This window comes from Hyla sarda, chromosome 1 (assembly GCF_029499605.1).
Source record: "Hyla sarda isolate aHylSar1 chromosome 1, aHylSar1.hap1, whole genome shotgun sequence".
NCBI lineage: Eukaryota > Metazoa > Chordata > Amphibia > Anura > Hylidae > Hyla > Hyla sarda.
The window spans coordinates 509,335,372-509,359,238 of record NC_079189.1 but is presented as its reverse complement, the minus strand read 5'-3'; positions in this window follow the sequence as shown (position 1 = coordinate 509,359,238).

Genomic DNA, 23,867 nt, shown 5'->3' with positions numbered 1-23,867 from the left:
AGGAACAAGGAAGCAGCGGTGATGAGCAGAACTGAGAGTCTTCAGAATGGCAGCTGCAGGGGATTGGGGTAGGAGAAAATCACTTCTTTATTTTTATTTTAACATTCAAAGATTGCGCATAGCTACAATAAACAAACCCATTCTTAATTTGGTCGTCATCTGCATTAGAGATGCAGCGGGATATAATTAGCATTCAATGTAAAAAATTAGTATACATTATATTAATACATTGAAAGTGATATAACCCTCAAAGAATTTAGATACCTAGAATGTTTATGCAATGCAGCTATCTGTTGATATTATTACTATCTAGGCAATGAACGAACATATGTCAAAGTGAAATATGTCAAAGCCACAGATTATAACCCCTGAGATTCGGTCTGCATTACTGTTCATCTTTTACACTAGAAATAAATCAAGCCATGAAACCTTTTCTAGGTTAGTCTCCTTGTTGAAGCTTCCACTGTTCAGATAGGAGACTTTGTTATAAATTAGCCATTGACCTTTGTTTATATTCCTGATTTGCCATTCTCTCCTGATTTAATGATGCTTCATGGGCCACTCAGCCAAGGCTAGTCAATAAGCTATTAGTACCATCTTCCCAACACAACAGTCAGATGAATACTGTGACTGGTTCCATTATCCAAGAATTAGTAGCCTGATTGTACAGGCTGTCTCAATAAGCCATGTTTATCACAGACAGCACAAAGACATCATATGGCGGTGGAAATGGACATTGTGGAGTGCACACATTTAGTAGCCGACTTGATTTTGTGAATGTATTAAGCTTTTCAATAGACATTCTCTATAAGATGACTACGTACAAAATGATGGGAGGACTACAATAGAGAGGAATGATGATTGCTGGAAATTTCCCTTGGGTGTACGAGAGGAAGACCTTTCAGCTTCCCAGTGATCTCATAATGCTAGGGGCATACCGGACCCTATGTTTTGTGACTATTATCATTACTTAGTATTGTTTTTCTGGCACTAAAAGACAATGGAATGGCTGTGGGGTTAATACTATGTTTCAGGGACTAGTAGTAATAGTAGTTGATTATATAACTTGTGTTTCATCAGATAAGCGTGTGATAATGTCACAGGCAAAAACACAATTTCCTTCATTCTTTATAGGATAATAAGTGTATGATTTGTGTCATTTCTGGTGCAATTTGCCAAATCAGTGAAGCAGATTAAACACTCCAAAATACACAACCATTAATCACAGGGAAAGGCCACAATACTGACTATAATGGTGCACTGTAATGTTGACGAGAGTCCAGACAGTGGTCTTAAGGTGAAGACTTCCCTGGCTAAAAAATATTATTATTAAATATATAATTTACATTTTATATGTATACTTGTATTGTATGTGTTTGGAAACATGAGCTATACTAGATTAAGATTTAATTTTGAAATAAACAAACATTGGTGGCACATAGAATAAAAGGCTAAGTAATTCATTCCTATGGCCGCTAAGCGTTGACTCTTACATGGTATGGGGCTTCATGCACAGTTAGAGTATACTCAATATAGCTTCTAGCTAGAGGTTTAGGTCTCCCAAATATTTAATCAATAAAGCGAAAGGGAACCTTATATTAAAGATATGATTAAAACTTCGCTTTTAATAGTAGCTAATAAAATAACCCAAAAAAACAAACAAACAAAACATCTAGTGCACAAAATATTTACGGACCGCCACCATTAATAAGAGATATCGCTAGTAGAAGCTCAAATATCTGCTATTGGGCAGTCCTTGAAAAATGAAGGAGTACTGTAGTCGTAGGGCTACTATGTATAAATAGTCACTAGATCACTTCTGCTGATCTTCCTTCAACAAAGGTGCATGTTACCATAATTCATATGCATAAGGTGCGTATTCCAGCAATTATAATAGTTGTCATAGTGCAGTAGTGACTCTGCTAGTCAGTATATCCCAGTGGTACAAGGCCTTGATAGCAGCATACATAGGCAGCAATAGATAGCACATATCTTAGCAGCATACCATAATTGCACTCCGTTCTGCAGCAATTAGTATTGCACTTTCCAGCATAGCAGCAGAAATCCTGATAGCAGCATCAACAAGCAGCAATAGATAGCACATATCTTAGCAGCATACCGTCATTGTACTCAATTCTGCAACAGTAGGTATTGCACTTTCCAACATAGCAGCAGAGATATACAGCAGCAGAATATAGAGTTGGCACCAAAGCGAAATTAATATCATTGCACTTAGCCCTTCAGTTGTGCAGCAGTTATATATTGCACTTAATTCAGTAGCTGCAGATAACTTGCAGTAAGCAGCAGTACAAGCAATTGGTTCCAACATACATCCATAGTCATTGCACTTAGCCCTATGTGCTGCAGCTGTCCTTCATCTAGTCCAATAACAAATGCATTAATAAAGCAGCATAGTTACATATCTTAACATGTCCAGAGCAGGGGTCCTACGCGTTTCTTTTGCCATCAATCATCAGGGACCGGCGTCTTGGCTCTTTATTTTAGTTTAATCCATGCGCTCATTTCTCTATGTGCGACTCTGGTGGCGGCCGTCACCAGAGTTAACCTATAATATAACTATGCCCTGATTTATTTACTTTAGACTAATGGTCTCAAACTGTGGCCCTCCAGATGTTGCAAAAGTTAAACTCCCAGCCTGTCCGGCATGCTGAGAGTTGAAGTTTTGCAACATTTGGACGGCCACAGTTTGAGACCACTGCTTTAGGCTTTATTTCTCACCGGCAAAGGTTCAGTGGCTTGTTGGGGCCCATGCCAATGCCTTGGCTACTGTGGTCCCTTGGAAGTTAAAACACTTCTCCCCAGAACTCTATATTAAGTTTATTCTAGACATTTTTATACTAGATAACTAACACAGATAACATTTTGACATTCCTGTTACCTTGTATTGACTATGTGCATGAATTTAGTATCAGGAGTACTTTCTGACCAGGAAAGTATCCTGCACACGAACACAAGAACATGTGACATTAGAGACATTTGACATATGACATTGAGTAGACCATAAAATGTTGAGTACTACAGTACTACTGTATGTGACTAGACTGAGGTATACAATACTTATGTGTATTTTTTTTTTTTTGTGTACTTTTTATGTGTACATTAGTCCTTATATCTGGCTGGTATCTGCTCTTGTGTGGACCGTTGGGACCTAAGCAGCACCATCTCTTGGGACTCAGGAACAGCAACCTCCTCAGGAGCTCTTGATTTAGCTGGACTTACGACAGGTTCCCCCTTTCAGCAGCCGAAGTAGGTTGTAACTCTGGACAAGCAGGACTTGGACTTGGAGGTTCGTTCATAGGTGAGGCAGGTGGACTGGAGTATATTCTTGCACCAAAGGTGACAGAACTTGAGCCAGTGTAGTGACTAGAGTTGGTTGCACAGGCTCATAGGTTGGTATGAAACCGAAGATTGAAGCTCGGCCAGGAGGAAACATTGGAACATCCATGGACAGGTGAATTCCCTCTCCGGGCACATACTCCCTCACAGGTTTGACTGGTGGTGAGGAAGGTATCGGAAGCACAGGCAAATCCTCCTTGTGACACAACTTGATTCGATTTCAATGAGTGACTTGCGGTTCGTACCCAGTCTTATGGATTGCATACACATCTGAGTCGGGATAGGGTTCTGCGGTCACTGTATAGGGCTCCGTTTCCCAGTTGGAGTCCAGTTTGTGGGTTCTCGGGAACTTCCGCAGCCAGACCTTTTCACCCATTTGGAGAGTTTTGGCGGAGGCATGACGATTGTAGTCTCGCTGCTGCCTCTGTTGAGCCTCACCCAGCTTTCTGTTGACAATCTCTTTCACTTCCTGGATCCTTCTTTGGTGGTCAGAGACCCATTCCATAGAAGCTTGCAGAGAGTTATTGAATGGAGCTTGAAGTCCAAACGTGCAATCTTTCGGTAGCTGGCCATGTCGGCCCATCATCAAATAAAATAGGGTGTATCCAGTAGAACAGTGCACTGTGTTGTTATAAATCTCCAATAGTTCAGGTAACAACTGGGGCCACTCTTTGTGCCTGGACACAGACGCTGCTGGCAGCATGTGAAGGAAGATTTGATTGATTCTCTCACAGAGCCCGTTCCCTTGAGGATGATAAGCAGTTGTCCTGAGTTTCCTGCAGGCATGAAATTGACACAGCTCTTGGAAGAGTTGGGCCTCAAAGGCCGTTCCTCAGTCAGTGAGGACAGACTTTGGACATCCGAGGATTTTTACTCAATGAGAGTAGAACATCTGGGCGGTGGTTTTGGCTGTAAGATCTTTGACTGGTATGACTACAACCCACTTGGAGTAATGATCCACCATGGTTAGCGCATAAGAGTACCCAGACAAGGTAGGAGACAACTTGACATGGTCTAGCGCGACCAACTGGTTAGGCCTTTCACTCGGGATGGAATGGAGGGGTGCTCTGGAGTCCTTACGCCCATTTTTCGTGACGTTGCAGACGGCACACTCACTGCACCATTTCTCAATGTCGCTCCACATCCCAATCCAGTAAAACCGTTGCCTGACAGTGGCTTCTTTCTTATGGACTCCAAAGTGTCCCGACTGATCATGGTAGGCATTGAGGACTATCGCCGTGTCCCTTCGGGGAACCAGGATCTGATGAAGTCGTTCACCTGAAACCGGATCCAAAGAGTTTCAGTATAACAGTCCCTTGTGCACGAACAATCTCTTCCTTTGTCGCCACAGACGCTTCAACTCGTAGTCGCTCTGAGCCTAACGTAGACAGGTTGGTACCTTTTTTCATTAGAATGCAGTCAAACAGATCCCCCCATGACTCGCCTTTCGTCTTGCGGAGTCCTCCAGGTGTAGAAATCTTCCTGGACTTTCTAGGACCTAGATTCGCCCTCTTCGTGGGTAGTATTCTGACTCACGAATCTCTGGTAGAATGGGGGCATCTCCACGTCTTCCTTCTAGTCTTCGACAGAAGGTTTTTTGCCAGGGGCCATTCGAGATAGTACATCAGCGTTGACATTGGACTTGCCGCTTCTGTACTTGATGGTGAAGTCATAATTGGCCAGCCTTGAAGCCCACCACTGCTCAATGGCACCCAGTTTGGCGGTGTTCAGGTGGACCAACGGATTATTATCCATATAGTCAGTGAATGGTGTGGCAGCCAGGTAATCTTTAAAATTCTCAGTCACAGCCCATATGAGGGCAAGGAGTTCCAGCTTGAAGGAGCTGTAATTGGCATTGTTCTTTTCTGCTCTGTGCAGATTACGACTGGCATAGGCTATCACCCACTCTTGTCCTTCCTGGATTTGGGATAGGACTGCCCCCAAACCTTCAAAGCTGGCATTGGTGTACAGTGGACGGTTGAGTGTAGTCTGGATACGCCAGGATAGGTAGCTTCGTCAATAGGTGTTTTAGGGCTTGGAAGTCTGTCCCGTGCTCTTTGGTCCAGGCCACAGGTAGCTTCCCACTGTAGTTCTCCTTCGCTGTACCCTGCAAGAGGGCTGTGAGGGGTTTTGCAATCTGGGCAAAGTGAGGAATGAAGCGGCGGTAATAGCCAGCAAATTCCAGGAAGCTTTGGACGTCTTTCATTGTGCGCAGGGTAGGCCAGTTCTTAACAATTTCTACCTTGTTGGGATTAGGCTGTACTGCCTCAGCGCTGACAACATGACCTAGGTAGTGTACCTGAGGTTTGAGCAGACACCTTGATCTTCAATCCATGTTTGATCAACACTTGGAAGACGTCTGACAGATGACCAAGGTGCTCTTGGTAGGACTTAGAGTATACAATGACATCATCGAGGTACAGCAGGACACTCTGGAAGTTTAAATGGCCCAAGTATCGCTCCATCAGCCGCTCAAAGGTGGCAGGGGCATTGCACAGCCTGAACAGCATACTCTTGAACTCAAACAATCCCATGGGGGTTACGAAGGCTGTCTTCTCACGGTCTTCTACAGCCATAGGCACTTGCCAATACCCACTGGTTAAGTCCAAGGTGGAGAAGTACGCTGCTGACCCAAGGACGGAGAGTGATTCCTCAATTCTTGGAAGAGGATAAGCGTCCTTATGGGTGATATCATTCAGTTTCCTATAGTTGACACAGAAACGGATTATTCCATCCTTCTTTTTGACCAGGACAAGGGGCGCTGCAGATGGACTCTGACTTTCCTGAATGACGTCTGCATCTTTCATGTCGACTAACATCTTCTTGACAGTTTGGTACATGCCTGGTGCGACCGGACGGTGTCTCTCTTTGATAGGTGGGTTGTCGCCTGTCAAAATCCCATGCTGGATCATGGACGTACGTGCTTACTGAAGGCTTTGTGGTACCTCCTGGCGACACTGGTAACCCCGTTGACTTGATCCTTCGGGGTGGTCTCATCTCCCACTTAAAGTTTCCCCCCCCCCCCCCCCCTAGGGTTCGGGGGGACTTTCCATAGAACCTGGAGTCACTTGGGCTGCTCGTTGAGCCACTTTGCGTTCTGATAAAATATCACCTGGTTCTAGAAGATACAACTGGACCACTGGAGTGTACTTTGGTAGGATGGTAGCCACACTTGACAGATAGACTAGTAGGACTGGAACTTTTCCATCAATAACAGTGACTAGACTCCTTGCTGTTTGAACTAGTGGATGATCTTCCAACTGTATAGGCTCTAATAGGGCTTGTTTCTCACTCCGGGATGTGCACGGCACCACAGGACTGTCTCTGTGTTAGGTTGTAAGGTCACCGACCTGATGTCTTGAATCCATACTTTGCAAACTTCTCCTTGTCGATTGGCAAACTTCTGCTCCGCTTGGAGAACTTTTAAGTGGTGCTGCGCAGCCCGCTGGCCTGATGGGGACATGTATGGGAGAGAGGCATGCAAAGAATCTACTATGTCAGTAAAGCAATGTTTCATTATATTCATCCCCAATATGAATTCTGCAGACCCATTATGAGACACATCAGTTACAATCACTCCCTGTCCTTTAACCCCTTAATGACCATGGACGTAAATGTACGTCCTGGTTTGGCGGGACTTCCCGCACCAGGACGTACATTTACGTCCTGTGTATGACCGCGAGTATCGGAAGGGTGCTCGCGTCATACACGGCAGGTTCCAGCTGCTAGCAGCAGCTGGGGACCCGCCCGTAATGGCCGACATGGCGCGGTTGTCCGCCATTAACCCCTCCGATGCCGTGATCAATACAGATCACGGCATCTGCGGCATTGCGGCACTTTGATTGGATGATCGGATCGCCCGCAGCACTGCCGCGGGGATCCGATCATCCAGCTTGACAGCCAGAGTTCCCCTTACCTAGCTCCGGCCATCTCCCGGGGTCTTCTGCTCTGGTCTGTGATCAAAAAAAAAAAGTTGAAAAATATAAAAATAAAAAGTAAAAAAAAAAGTGAAAAATCCCCTCCCCCAATAAAAATGAAAATTGTCAGTTTTTCCCATTTTACCCTCAAAAAGCGTAAATTTTTTTTTTAATAAACATATTTGGTATTGCCACGTGTGTAAATGTCCGAACTAGCAAAATATAATGTTAATGATCCCATACGGTGAATGGCGTAAACGTTAAAAATTGCTTTTTTGTCACATTTTATTCAAAAAAAATTTAAAAATTATCTAAAAGTTTTATATGTGCAAATGTGGAATCTAAAAAAAAGTACAGATGACGGTCCAAAAAATGAGCCCTCAAACCGCCCTATATACGGAAAAATGAAAAAGTTATAGGTGGTCAAAATAGGGCGTTTTTAGATTACTGATTTTGTACAAAAAGTTTAACATTTTTTCTAAGCGGTACAAACATATAAAAGTATCTAGCCATGGTTATCATTTTAATCGTATTGACCCACAGAATAAAGAACACATGTCATTTTTACCGTAAAGTGTACAGTGTGAAAACAAAACCCTCCAAAATGTGCATTAAAATTTCCTCCCTAAAAAAATGTTTTTGGGTTCGTCGTACATTTTATGGTTTCATTACAAAGTAAAATTGGTCACGCAAAAAACAAGCCCTTATATGGGTCTGCAGATGGAAATATAAAGGAGTTATGGATTTTAGAAGGCGAGGAGGAAAAAAGAAAACGCAAAAATTAAAATTGGCCTGGTCCTTGAGGTGAAAATGGGCTTAGTCATTAAGGGGTTAAGCAATATCCATTCCTGGGTATTGGTTTCCCATTACCTGCCACTACCTTGAAATCAATACTGTCAGGTTCACACAACAAATTAGCATTCCAGTACTTGTAAAACATGTCTTTAGATATAGTATACACTTGTGACCCTGTAGCTATTAGCGCCTCCAACGGGACACCTTGTACAACGACTTTTACATAGGGTTAGGGGGCGACATATAGTGAGAGTCCTGACTTAGATTGTTCTGGGCTCGGACCTGAGATCTGTTTTCCTAAGGGCTGGTCCGCGACCTCAGAGGAAATTCGTTTAAGTCTCAACATTGTACTTTGAAATGTCCCGATTTGTTGCAATAGGTACAAAAGGGCCTTTGAGTCCCTGGGGGCTATGGCGGGGGTTGACTTGACGAGGGGCAGGAGCAGATACAGGTCTCTTAGGTAGGGGCGGTTCACAGTTGGCCTGAGCGGCCTGACCGTCAAGTTCCTTCACAGCCTGAGTCAATTGTTCAATGCCCTGTTTGACACTCTGAATTTCTGAGGCTGTGGAGGCTGGTAGGGTATTGGACACTGGGGCAGGAGCCGGTGGTGGTATGGGGCCGGCTGCCACACCCAGGGGTTATAACACTCCTCAGACTCATTCTCGGGCACTATAACCTGAATAGCCAGCCTTTTAAAAGCAGAGAAGGACAGATTGGGATTTTGTACCGGTAACATCCTCAACTGAGCTTTGTCCAAACTGAGCTTTGTAATGAGCCCCATCAATAAACCTGTCAATCAGTACTTTTTTACCCTGATTGGGAGTGATACCGTCTAACTTTTGAACAGTCTCTAGGGCATTTTGTAGGGCTATGGCATAAGCTCTGAGTCTCACCTAGCTTATGTCGCCTCTCGTACAACTGGAGGCGTACCTCTGACGGAGAATGTGACTCAAATACCTGATATAACCCCTTAAAGATCTGCTCTACCGTTGCCTTCTCGGAGGCTGGCTAGGTGCGGACTTCCTCAAGTGCTGGTCCTTGTAGTTGTCCTGTGAGCAGCGGTACCTGTTGGTTAGGAGGGAGAGAGTAAAAGACAAATAAGCTCTGAATAGTCTCCTTGAAATTCCTCAGGGTGAAGGGGTCTCTGCTGTAGGTAGGAAGGACAGGATTCTCCAGAAAGCCTGGTGCGGTTGCTGGGGCACCCACGTGATTGAGATGGACTGAAAGTACTGGAACCACACAAGCGGTTATTTCAGCTATTCAAATGGCTAGGTAGTGAAAGGAGAGTCCACAATCAGTTATGGTTTAACAGAGGCTTTACTGAGTTAAGACAGATGGAATTATCTTCACAGCTAAGCCAGATTCCCAGAGAGGTGGGACCGATTAGACTTGTAATAGACTTTAGAGACCGGTCACCCCCGCCTCCACCAACACCTAAGCCTGTTATGTCTGGTCACATTGAATAAACGCCGTTGGAGAGTGCAGTCCGTGTCTTTCTTTTCGTTGATGACTTTAGAGATTTGACTTCAGGCTTGACTTTAGGCTGGACTTGACTATTTGTAGTGACAGCAGACATAGACTTTTGACTTACTGGAATGACTGTAGCTTGGCGGCCTTCCAGATGCTGGTCACTAGCACTGAGATCTCTGGTGGTTGCTGGTCTCATTAACCCCTTAAGGACTCAGCCCATTTTGGCCTTAAGGACTCAGACAATTAAATTTTTACGTTTTCATTTTTTCCTCCTCGCCTTCTAAAAATCATAACTCTTTTATATTTTCATCCACAGACTAGTATGAGGGCTTGTTTTTTGCGCGACCAGTTGTCCTTTGTAATGACATCACTCATTATATCATAAAATGTATGGCGCAACCCAAAAAACACTATTTTTGTGGGGAAATTAAAACGAAAAACGCAATTTTGCTAATTTTGAAAGGTTTCGTTTTCACGCCGTACAATTTATGGTAAAAATGACATGTGCTCTTTATTCTGAGGGTCAATACGATTAAAATGATACCCATTATTACATACTTTTATATTATTGTTGCGCTTAAAAAAAATCACAAACTTTTTAACCAAATTAGTACGTTTATAATCCCTTTATTTTGAGGACCTCTAACTTTTTTATTTTTCCGTATAAGTGGCGGTATGGGGGCTCATTTTTTGCGCCATGATCTGTACTTTTTTGATACCATATTTGCATATGAAAAACTTTTAATTAATTTTTTATAATTTTTTTTTAATAAAATGTATTACAAAAGTAGGAATTTTGGACAAATTTTTTTTTTCGTTCACGCCGTTCACCGTACAGGATCATTAACATTTAATTTTAATAGTTCAGACATTTACGCACGCGGCGATACCAAATATGTCTATAAAAAAAATTACGCTTTTTGGGGGTAAAATAGGAAAAAACGGACGTTTTACTTTTTTATTGGGGGAGGGGATTTTTCACTTTTTTTTTTACTTTTACTTTGACATTTTTTTTTACACTTGAATAGTCCCCATAGGGGACTATTCATAGCAATACCATGATTGCTAATACTGATCTGTTCTATGTATAGGACATAGAACAGGTCAGTATTATCGGTCATCTTCTGCTCTGGTCTGCTCGATCACAGACCAGAGCAGGAGACGCCGGGAGCCGGACGGAGGCAGGAGAGGGGACCTCCGTGCGGCGTTATGAATGATCGGATCCCCGCAGCAGCGTTGCGGGCGATCCGATCATTCATTCAAATCGCGAACTGCCGCAGATACCGGGATCTGCATTGATCCCGGCACCTGAGGGGTTAATGGCGGACGCCCGCGAGATCGCGGGCATCGGCCATTGCCGGCGGGTCCCTGGCTGCGATCAGCAGCCGGGATCAGCCGCGCATGACACGGGCATCGCTCCGATGCCCGCGGTTATGCTTAGGACGTAAATGTACGTCCTGGTGCGTTAAGTACCACCTCACCAGGACATACATTTACGTCCTGCGTCCTTAAGGGGTTAAAGACTGATGGTACAAGAGAGAATTGTAATGGCCACCCCTTTATATAGTGGGGGGCTGGACCAAAGCCCAGTGGTCAAGCTGTGGGTCATAGGTTAAGCTGGTGCGCTCTGGGTAATATGTGACAACATAACATGTAACATTTTACAGGTCCTTTAGATGACATTACTGGAGTCCTCCCAAAGGTCCTTTGTACTATTATTATACATATACATACTACTATACATAGGTATACTGACTATACATAGAGAACAACAAATAACACTATAATAACTGCAGGAGAGCCCCCAGGTCCCTGAGGAACTCCACCTGACAGGGCCTAAGTGAAGTACAGGACCATGTCCTATCTGCCTATGACTATTGAGCAGCCCCCCTTTCATATCTTAAAAACCTAAAAAACCTGGGTTCAAAAGCAAAGTAACTTTGAGAGGTTTTTTTTTTTCTTTATTAAATGTTTTTATTGTGTTTTCATCAAAAACACATAGGGTACAGGAAAGGAAAAAAAATATCATAACACCCCATACAAACATGATAGCAGAATGAAGGTGCTAACAGAGTGTTTTTAATATGTATCGGGCAAGCAAGAATTGTAATTATATATATATATATATATATATATATATATATATATATATATATAAAACTCAACGTGTGTATGTATGTATGTGTGTATGTTCCAGCATCACGTCCAAACGGCTAAAGATATTAACATGAAACTTGGCACACATGTTACTTATATGTCAACAACAAACATAGGATAGGTGATTTAACCCTTACTCACCCCCATTTGCCAGGGTCAGGGTTTATGTTTAAAGTCCCATACAATTCCATGGGAAATATATGTTACTGCATAACTTCCAAACGCCTGGAGATATTTCGATAATACTTGGTCACATGTTACTTATATGTCCACTTAAAATATAGGATAGTTAATTTAACCCTTAACTACCCCATTTGTGAGGGTCGGGGTTTTTGTTTAAAGTCCCATGCAAATCAATGGGAAATGTATGTTCCCACATAACTTCCATAGGGCTGGAGATATTTCAATACCTGGTACAGATATTACGGGTCAGGGTAGGAGGTCGACATAGGAGGTCGGGATAGGAGGATGGGATAGGAGGACCGGGATAGGAGGACGGGATAGGAGGTCGGGATAGGAGGTCGAGATAGGAGGATGGGATAGGAGGACCGGGATAGGAGGACGGGATAGGAGGTCAGGATAGGAGGTTGAGATAGGAGGACGGGATAGGAGGACGGGATAGGAGGTCGGGATAGGAGGTCGAGATAGGAGGTCGGGATCGGAGGTAGAGATAGGAGGACTGGATATGAGGACGGGATAGGAGGTCAGGATAGGAGGTTGGGTTAGATGGACTGGATAGGAGGACGGGATAGGTGGACGGTACAGGAGGTCAGGATAGGTGGACGGTATAGGAGGTCGGGATAGGAGGACGGGATAGGTGGTCGGGATAGGAGGACGGGATAGGAGGACGGGATAGGAGGATGGGATAGGAGGACGGGATAGGAGGACGGTATAGGAGGTCATGATAGGAGGACTGGATAGGAGGACTGGATAGGAGGTCGGGATATGAGGACGGAATATGAGGACGAGATGTGAGGACGGGATATGAGGTTGAGATATGATGAGGGGATAGGAGGATGGGATAGGAGAACAAGATATGGGGTTGGGATATGACAACAATATATGAGGACGGGATATGAAGTCAAAAGCTCCTCCTTTGTTTATTTTCCTCCCCAACAAGGATTACGAAGGAAAAACTGGGCAACGCCGGGTATTCAGCTAGTTATAAATAAAACTCAATGTGTCTGTGTGTGTTTATGTTCCAGCATCAAGTCCAAACGGCTAAAGATATTAACATGAAACTTGGCACACGTTACTTATATGTCAACAACAAACATAGGATAGGTAATTTACCCCTTACTCACCCCCATTTGCCAGGGTCGGGATTTTTGTTTGAAGTTCCATAGAAGTCTATGGGAAACATATGTTACTGCATAACTTCTAAACTGCTGGAGGTATTTCGATAATACTTGGTCACATGTTATTTATATGTCCACTTAAAATATAGGATAGTTAATTTAACCCATAACTACCCCCATTTGTGAGGGTCAGGGTTTTTGTTTAAAGTCCCATGCAAATCAATGGGAAATGTATGTTCCCACACATAACTTCCGTCCGTATCTTCCTCAAGATAGGAGGTTGGGATAGGAGGTCGGGATAGGAGGACAGGCTAGGAGGACGGGCTAGGAGGACGGGCTTGGAGGTCAAGATAGGAGGGCGGGATAGGAGGATGGAATAGGAGGATGGAATAGGAGGAGGGAATAGGAGGAGGGAATAGGAGGAGGGAATAGGAGGATGGAATAGGAGGATGGGATAGGAAGTCAGAATAGGAGGTCGAGATAGGAGGTCAAGATAGGAGGTCAAGATAGGAGGACGGGATATGAGGACGAGATATGGGCTTGGGATATGATAACAATATATGAGGGATATGAAGTCAAAAGCTTCCTCTGTTGATTTTCCTCCACAACAAGGATTAGGAAGGAAAAAACGGGCAAAACTGGGTACTCCGATAGTATACAAATAAAGTAAGAATAATCAAGGCATTCAAATAATGACAGCAATGCAAGTTGCAAACCTACAAATACTAGTGGCACATCCAAAAAGACTTTTTTATTATTATGGCTGCTATAAACTAGAGATTTTATGGATAAAGTGCCCAGTAAATATTTGTAAAATTATACTCATACATTCTTTTTTTTAATTTTCTATGACCTTTTGTTGAACATAATTAACAGTGAGATATCTTGTCTCTGTCATAGGAAATTTTAGTCTTCCAGCAATAATCACTAAAATACCACCAACCTACTCAGTGCTAACCCTCACAATCAAATCCACCTGGAGATGCATGTCTTGTTACGTTTTCACATCCACTCATATATTCCCCATTGCTTTCCCTGCATTCCCCTTCTATGTATAATAAATAAAAGAGAAACTGAGCTCATAGCCAATGCTTTTAGTCAGATACTGCTGATGCAGCGTTATTGCCTTCACATCAAAAATGTTCATGCAAAAATAGGGCATTCTGTTTAATGTTATGTTGTTGTTGTTTTTTTACAACAAATAACTTTTTGTAAATATAAGAACAATTAAGTACTTAACCAAACTATTGTGTATATGAACTGTCTCCCCTGCTGTTGGATTTTTGACCTGTCAATCCTTTGTTTTTATGAGAGAGAAGCTGCATCAGATCTCAATATTAGCTGTTGTTCTCCCTTTCTAAACAGAAAATGTACACTATAAAACATGCATGTTAAACCAATCCAAACATACTGTACATGTGTACAGGAGATTCAGGGGAAATAGCTGCAAGCTGTAGGGGAGTGAGCATTTAGCTGAAAATTATTGTTGTATGGCCAGTTTATGAGTTTGGGAGTGTGGCCCTGTGTCCAATCTCTTAAACTGATCATATACTGTATCGAGAGTGTGGCCCTGTGTCCAATCTCTTAAACTGATCATCTACTGTAGGGCCATGGTCCCGATACAGTATATGATCAGTTTAAGAGATTGGACACAGGGCCACACTCCCAATACAGTATATGATCAGTTTAAGAGATTGGAAACAGGGCAACACTCCCGATACAGTACATGATCAGTTTAAGAGATTGAACATGAGGGTCATGCTCCTGATACAGTGAATGACCAGTTAATGAGATTAAAAACAAGGGCCATGCTCCTTACATAGTATATGACCAGTTTGTGAGATTGGACACAAAGGCCACGCTCCCGATACAGTATATGATCAGTTTAAGAAATTGGACACAAGGGCAATGCTCCTGATACAGTGTATGACCAGTTTAGAAGATTAGATACAAGGGCTATGCTCCAGATACAGTATATGATCAGTTTAAGAGATTGGCCACAAGGGCCCCACTCCTGATACAGTATATGAACCAGTTTGGAAGATTGGACACAAGGGTTATGCTCCCGATACAGTATAGGATCAGTTTATGGGATTGGATTGGACACAAGTGTCATGCTCCCAATACGGTATATGATCAATTTAAGAGATTGGATACTAGGACCACATTCCCAATACAACATTTGTGTCTCACTGGAAAAATTTATGTCAGGCCTACCGAAAATGACTATATTACAGTCAATGTTGCATAGATCTGTAACACAGCACTCATGGAACTTTATAAAAACAGGAGAGTGTTGGCAGAAAAAAGACCACATGATCTATTTAGTCTGTATGGGCTCCTGCTGTACTTCCATATGCTTCTTAGTTTCTATGAAGCCCCAGAAATTCATGAGGTAAAAAAGTGTGTCATGATTGTATACTGTTTTAAGCGTTCTCCCATAGATGGATTGCTTTTATGGGAGAACATGGCATCTCATGGAGGTACCTTATGGTGGAACACAGTGATACACAGACAGAACCCGTACCTGGACTCTCATTTCACATTTATCTCCCTACACCTATGACATCTTGACATATACTCGGGTGTAAGCAGCATTTTTGTGCCAAGCTCCTTGATTTACTGTATTTATCGGCGTATAACACGCACTTTTTAGGCTAAAATTTTTAGCCTAAAGTCTACCTACCTGCCGGCTTCTCTGCCCCTGCCTGTCCTGGGGTCTAGAGCCCTGCTGCCTGCCCTTCTCTCCCCCTAGCTATCGGTGCCGCTGCCCGTTCTCTCCCCCTGGCTATCGGTGCCGCTGCCCCATTGCCAGCGCCGATAGCCAGGGGGAGAGAAGCGACGGCAATGGGGCAGCGGCGCCGACAGACAGGGGGAGAGAAGGGGCAGTGGCACCTATTGCCGGCGCCGCTGCCCCGTTGCCTCCCCCATCCCCGGTTGTATAATTACCTGTTGCCGGGGTCGGGTCCGCGCTGCTTCAGGCCTTCGGTGTGCGTCCCATGCGTCGTTGCTATGCACTGCACGGCGCAATTACGTCACTCAACATTGCGCCGCGCCGTGCAGTGTAGTGCATAGCAACGACGCAGGGGACGCACACCGGAGGCCTGAAGCAGCGCGGACCCGACCCCGGCAACAGGTAATTATATAACCAGGGATGGGGGAGGCAACGGGGCAGCAGCGCCGGCAATGGGTGCCGCTGCCCCTTCTCTCCCCCTGGCTATCTGCGCCACTGCCCCATTGCCAGCGCCGCTTCTCTCCCCCTGGCTATTGGCGCCGGTAATGGGGCGCCTGCACCGATAGTCAGGGGGAGAGAACGGGCAGCGGCGCAGATAGCCAGCGGGAGAGAAGCGGTGGCAGCAGGGCTCTAGACCCCAGGAAAGGCAGGGGGAGAGAAGCGGGCAGTGACAGCCTCTCTCCCCCTGCCTTTTCTGGGGGTGTATCGGGGTATACGCATGCACACACACACACCCTCATTTTACCGAGGATATTTGGGTAAAAAACTTTTTTTACCCAAATATCCTTGGTAAAATGAGGGTGCGTGTTATAGGCCGGTGCGTGGTATACCCCGATAAATACGGTAATCTATATCCCTCAAACAATAAGAAGTCTTAATCTCAAAAACTAATTAATAAAATATACAAGGTTTTTATGTTTAAATTGTATTAAACAGAAACCAGAGAATCTCCACAAAGACCAGATAACAGGCTAATTAGTTTTCACCTTTATTAATAAGTTATTAAAGGGAATCTATCATCACATCTGCACACCATGGGTTGCAGTCATGTACTGAAAGAGACTGGTGCAATAACACAAATGTTTTCTTTCCTAAAGCTGATGGCCTTTGCAGAGGTCATAAAATAAGACTTTAGTATTGGGTTGTGGTGTCAAGTTTGCGGAGCTGAGCTGATGAAATGTACATTTTTATAAACATCAACAACATACGTTTGTGCCAGAAAGTAAAATCTTCCTCTCCTTTAATGTGACTACCACTGCTTCATTTCAGCCTTTTTCCTATTAAAAAAGCTAAAAATAAATATTTTTATTAATTTACACACACATAAAAATATATATATGATATATATTTATACGCCCCTTCATCAATCAACAGAGGGACACAACCAGAGAGATGGTGCAGCTATGGAGCTCAGGCCCCACCCCTTTGACTGCCCAGATGAATGGATAGGATTAGAAAGCTGTTTATTGGAAGTATATACCAGCACTCTTTTTAAGCACAGGTATGCCTAAACTAGGCTTGTGAAGCCTTAGTGCGTTTTTAACATAAATAAGGAACCCCTACTTTAAGATCAGGAGGCGTGCACTCTTTTTAACAGGGGTGGTTGTAATGGAGAGAACTTATTCTGAGAGATAAAATGCAGTGTACTTCGGATTTTCAGTAGATTTTTTTTATTTAATGGAAAGGTTTATTGTGTAATTTCTTTGAACTAAGTAACATAGAAACATAGAATGTGTCGGCAGATAAGAACCCATCTAGTCTGCCCAATAATCTGGCCCATCTAGTCTGCCCAATAATCTGAATCCTATGAATAGTCCCTGGCCCTATCTTATATTAAGGATAGCCTTATGCTTATCCCATGCATGTTCACTGTATTTGCAGCGACCACTTCTGCAGGAAGGTTATTCCATGCATCCACTACTCTCTCAGTAAAGTAATATTTCCTGATATTACTGTATAAACCTTTTCCCCTCTAATATAAAACTATGTGCTCTTGTGGTAGTTTTTCTTCTTTTATATATGCTCTCCTCCTTTACCGTGATGATTCCCATTATGTATTTAAAAGTCTCTATCATATCCCCTCAGTCTCTTATTTCTTCCAAGCTATACATGTTAAGGTCCTTTTACATGACAGTGCGCTCAGCCTATCACCAGCCGAGGCGGGACATCGCCTGTGATGTTCCAGTCCCCAGGAAGCAGCATGAGGATCGTGAGGCCGTTACCGTAACAATGGAGGAATGCAGGAAGGTGAGTCAAAGTTTATTTTGTTTATTTTTGCAGCCCGGGCACAGGAATATGTAAAATTCATCAGTACAGATGTCCTTTAACAGTTGCGGGAACATCGCTTTGGGAAGGGGAGAGGTAGGTGGAAGGCCAGAAAGCAGAACAGAGCCCACGGGTCACATATGATTAGTTCCCTAATGTGGGGACAGCGCGCTGCAGATGACAATTCATTGAGGGGGGAGAAGGAGTGCAGCACCTGCGGGTCACATATGATTAGTTCCCTGATGTGGGGATAGCGCGCTGCGGATGACAATTCATTTATTACCTGATGTGGGGACTGCATGATAGCACTGCAGCTAACATGTTACTAATTCCCCCACCATGGGGACAGTGCGCCCGTGGGGGAATCATGATAGCCGATTCCCCTGATTCCCCCCGCGGGCGCATTGTCCTCATGGTGGGGAAGGGGTTACATGTGAGCCGCAGTGCTGATACAGGGTATTCAATACATTGTGAGCCAGGCACAGGGCTGGCTGACAGCGGGAGGAGACATCCATCCTCCCACAACAATTTAATGAATATTCATTACAGGGGTTTGGAAAAGAGGCAAAACCATTGCAGGAGAAAAATAAACAACGCCTGCAGCACTGACATCTTGTCCACAACAGAGAACAAACATGTCCATGAGTGTGTACGACAGTCAAAAGCAAGCAGAAAAACTACTGAACTTTCCTCACAGAAAAGAGGTCAGTAAAAAAACATAGATGCTGTGGACAGATGTATAACATGTGAATTACAAAAGTACTAAACTCGCTACAAACATGCTAGATAACCATAAAACTGTGGTACCGGAGTACTCCTTTAACTTTAGACAGCAAAAGTAGAACCTCTTCCTCTGTAAAGACACATGCATCAAACGATTCATTAGTCTTCCTCCCTAATTGAGGTCCCTTTCCTTCTTTCTTCTGTGAAAACTGAACAGAAGTATTCATTAAAGCAGTCGGCTAGCCCCTTATTCTCTTCTACATACCTTTCTACCTTTCCTGTTTTTAATTTAGTTATTCCTTGTTTTAATTTCCTTTTTTCATATATTTATATATCTAAAGAATGTCTTATCCCTTTTTTTCACAGACTGAGCTAGTTTTTCATCTGCCTGCGCTTTAGAAGTTCTTATAACTTGCTTGGCCTCTTTCTGCCTAATCTTGTAGCTTTTCATATCTTCATTGCTCTGTTTTTTGTTTTTTTATAATTAGTAAATGCTAGCTTTTTGTTTTTTTTATGATTTCGGCCACAATTTTCGGTTGCCTTCGATAACGCATGTTTTAAGTAGTCACCATTTTGTTTTTGTGTGATGTGACTCCTTCACTGTTCTTATATTAAACCACACTGACTGGTGATCACTAGATCCCAAGCTTTCGCCTACAATATCATATACCAAATCTCCATTTGTAAATACCAAATCCAAAATGGCCTCCTTCCAGGTTTGCTCCTTAACTACTTGTTGTAGAGATAATCCTAGTAGGGAATTTAGAACATTTAGTACTCCTGTCAGAACAAGCTATTTTGGTATTCCAGTTTATATCCGGAAGATTGAAGTATCCCATAATGATAACTTTTCCATTCATTGTCATTTTAGCTATTTTCTCAACTAGTATATCATCTAATTCTTTAACTTAGCCAGGTGGTCTATATATCACACCTACACAAGTTACTGAATGATTACCAAACTGCCACATATCCCAAACTGACTCTATGTTGGCCTCTTTTATTAGGTTAGATTCTATGCTATCTTTCACATATAGGTCACCCCTTCCCCTTTCTTGTCTTCTCTGTCTCTTCTGTATAAAGAGTACCCTGGTATGGTTATGTCCCAGTCATTGCTTTCATTAAACCATGTCTCAGTAACAGCTACTAAATCTACATTCTGAGATGCCATTATTTAACGGAGGATGGTCCGACATCATCTCCAGGTGTAGGGAGCACTGGGACAGGAACCCATGGCACAGCTTAGAGTACCCATCAAACTTATCAGGTAGGGACAGGCGGAGTCTAGAAGCGGCCACTCGCTGCGGAGGAGAAGCAGAAGCTGGCGGAGGAGATGGTTGCTGCTGTGGAGTCAGCTGTTGTCCTTGTTGGCCAATCTGTTGAGATTGCTGGGCGACCACGCAGGTTAGGTCAGCGATACAGGGCAGCGGCACCTCAGCGGGATCCATGGTCGGATCTACTGTCAGGATCATGGACATGGGTAGTGGATCCTCTGTGTCAGTAAGGCGATGGCGTGGGCCGTACCAGGGGAACGGAATCTAAGGGGTTACTGGTTTTCACCAGAGCCCGCCGCAAATCGGGATGGACTTGCAGCGGCAGGTAACCCCCAGGTCATTTCACCCGATAGTGACTCAACCTCACTGACAGCTGAGACAGGTGCGGGACACAAGGACAAGGCAAAGGCAAGGTCGGACGTAGCAGAAGGTCAGGACAGGCGGCAACGGTTCGTAGTCAGGGGCACTGGCAAGGGTCTGCATACACAGGCAATAGACAGGAACGCTTTCACTGGTACAAAGGCCACAAGATCCGGCAAGGACAGGAAGGGAAAGTGGGTTTATATGTGTAGGGAGTGATTGGGAACTGATTGGACCAGGCACCAATTAATGGTGCACTGGCCCTTTATATCTGAGAGACCCGGCGTGCGCGGGACCACGTGCACCAGGACTGAGCAGGAGGACGGGGCAGTTGAACTGAACGGGATGCGACCCGCGGACAGGCACGTCCCGCCGCGCGGATCGCATTCCCCCCGGGGGACACAGAGCAGCGCTCCCGGTCAGCGAGTCTGACCGGGGCGCTGCAAACAGGAGTGTCAGGATCTGGATAGGTATGCAGCGAGGACACTGGTGGTGGATCCCTCTGTGTCAGTGGGGTGATGACGTGGGCCGTACAAGGGGAACGGAATCTAAGGGGTTACTGGTTTTCACTAGAGCCCGCCGCAAAGCGGGATGGACTTGCAGCGGCAGGTAACCCCCAGGTCGTTCCACCCGATAGCGACTCAACCCCAGCTGACAGCTGAGACAGGCGCGGTACAGAAGGACAAGGCAAGAGCAAGGTCGGATGTAGCAGAAGGTCAGGGCAGGAAGCAAGGGTCATAGTCAGGGGCAACAGCAGAAGGTCTGGAACACAGGCTTGGGAATACAGAAAACGCTTTCACTGGGTACTAGGCAACAAGATCCGGCGATGACAGGAAGAGGAAGTGGGTTTTTATAAGGAGGGAGCAGGTGCAGGTACTGATTGGGCCAGGCGCCAATCAATGGCGCACTGGACCTTTAAATCTCAGAGAGCCGGCGCGCGTGCCCTAGGGAGCAGGCCCGTGCGCGCCGGGACTGAGCAGACGGAGGACGGGGCAGGTGAGGAGATTGGGATGCGAGCCGCGGGCGGGCGCGTCCCGCTACGAGGGTCACATCCCCGCCGGTGACAGTAGTGCAGCGCTCCCGGTCAGTGGATCTGACCGGGGCGCTGCACGGAGGTGAACGCCGCAAGCACTCCGGGGGAGGAGCGGGACCCGGAGCACTCGGCGTGACAATTGAAGGCTGTTCTTTATTGGATTTATGGACAGGGTCGATTTTGCAACCGGTTTCCTCCTATTTTTCCTTTATTTACTGCAGACCAACATACTGTAGGTTCATGGACCCCCTTATTCTGTCAATAGGTGGAGGTCCCAGAGGTTAGCCCCAACTACCAAACAGCTACGGCAAACATATACATGTCCTAGTTGTTCTTTGTTTTTGTTTTTTGTTTTTTATTGTTTTTTTTTTTTTTATGAACAAGAAATACCTCTATTTTTAAGCTCCAGTTACTCTTTTTCACCCTAAAAAATATGAATTCTGGGGCATTACTTTCTTTTTTCAGTTTAGGATACAATAAAAAACTAATGCCTACACGGAAGTTGCTATTATCATAGTTTGCACAAATACCTGAATTCTATTTATTTCTCTGTCTAGTATAGCAACTTATATTCCACATTTTGCAGAGATCCATGTATTAAATTATTACAGAACACAGATGAGCATGTTCAACCCATTAAACCACAATAATATAATGTTTTGCATAGTAACTAGTCAAAAGGGGGCTAATGAGCATGACTTATAGGTTGCTCTGACTTGTTAACTAGTCCCTGTAGGCAGCTTAGAGGGTGGCCTTACATGCAGCTGTAAATTGTACTAAAATGACCTTGTCTGGACTGGTGTTTGGAAGGAATCCTATTCTGAGGTTATACGTAATTATATGGGAGATTTAAAGAGCTCACATAGACATGGTGTTTCTATATTTCTATATATTTTTATATAATAAATAGTAGATTGTGTTCTTTAGTGAAAATTCTAAAAATGTTGTTTGTTTTAATTTAAGTTGGTAGAAATTATATATATATATATATATATATATATATATATGTGTATATATATATATATATATATATATATATATATATATATAATATCTCATATATTACATACAGTCATGGCCGTAAATATTGGCACCCCTGAAATTTTTCTAGAAAATTAAGTGTTTCTCACAGAAAAGGATTGCAGTAACACATGTTTTGCTATACACATGTTTATTCCCTTTGTGTGTATTGGAAATAAACAGAAAAAGTTAGTAAAAAACCAAATTGGACATAATGTCACACCAAACTCCCAAAAAATTGTCTGGACAAAATTATTGGCACCCTTTCAAAATTGTGGAAAAATAAGATTGTTTTTAAGCATGTGAAGCTCCTTTTAACTCACCAGGGCAAGTAACAGGTGTGGGCAATATAAAATTCACACATGAAAGCAGATAAAAAGGAAAGAAGTTCACTTAGTCTTTGCATTGTGTGTCTGTGTGTGCGGAGAAGAGAACTGTCTGAAGACTTGTAACCTTGAGATTGTTGATATTTTTCCACAATTTTGGTTCTCAATCCATCTCAAGAGATCTAGATTTGCCTTTGTCCACTATTATCAAGACGTTTGTAACCCATGGCACTGTAGCTAATCTCCCTGGGCATGGACGGAAGAGAAAAATTGATGAAAAATGTCAACACAGGATAGTCCGGATGGTGGATAAGCAGCTCCAAACAAGTTACAAAAATATTCAAGCTGTCCTTCAGGCTCAGGGAGCATCAGTGTCAGCGCAAACTATCTGTTGACATTTAAATTAAATGAAACGCTACGGCAGGAGACCCAGGAGGACCCCACTGCTGACACGGAGACATATAAAAGCAAGACTACATTTTGCCAAAATGAACTTAAGTAAGCCAAGATCCTTCTGGGAAAACGTCTTGTGGACAGCTGAGACCAAGATAGAGCTTTTTGGTAAAGCACATCATTCTACTGTTTACTGAAAATAGAATGAGGCCTACAAAGTAAATAACACAGTACCTAGGTTCAATGATGAGGATTACACACAGATTTTGGGTCACACTGTACAGCCCAGTGTCAGAAAGCTGGGTTTGCGTCTGAGATCTTGGGTCTTCCAGCAGGACAATGACCCCAAACATACGCCAAAAAGCACCCAGAAATGGATGGCAACAAAGCGCTGGAGAGTTCTGAAGTGAGCAGCAATGAGTCCTGATCTAAATCCCATTGAACACCTGTGGAGAGATCTTAAAATTGCTGTTGGGATAAAGCGCCCTTCCTATAAGAGAGACCTGGAGCAGTTTGCAAAGGAAGAGCGGTCCAACATTTCGGCTGAGAGGTGTAAGACGCTTATTGATGGTTATAGGAAGTGACTGATTTCAGTCATTTTTTTTTCCAAAGGGTGTGCAACCAAATATAAAGTTAAGGGTGCCAATTATTTTGTCCAGCCCATTTTTGGAGTTTGGTGTGACATTATGTCCAATTTTCTTTTTTTCCTCCCCTTTTTTTGTTTAGTTCCAATACACACAGGGAA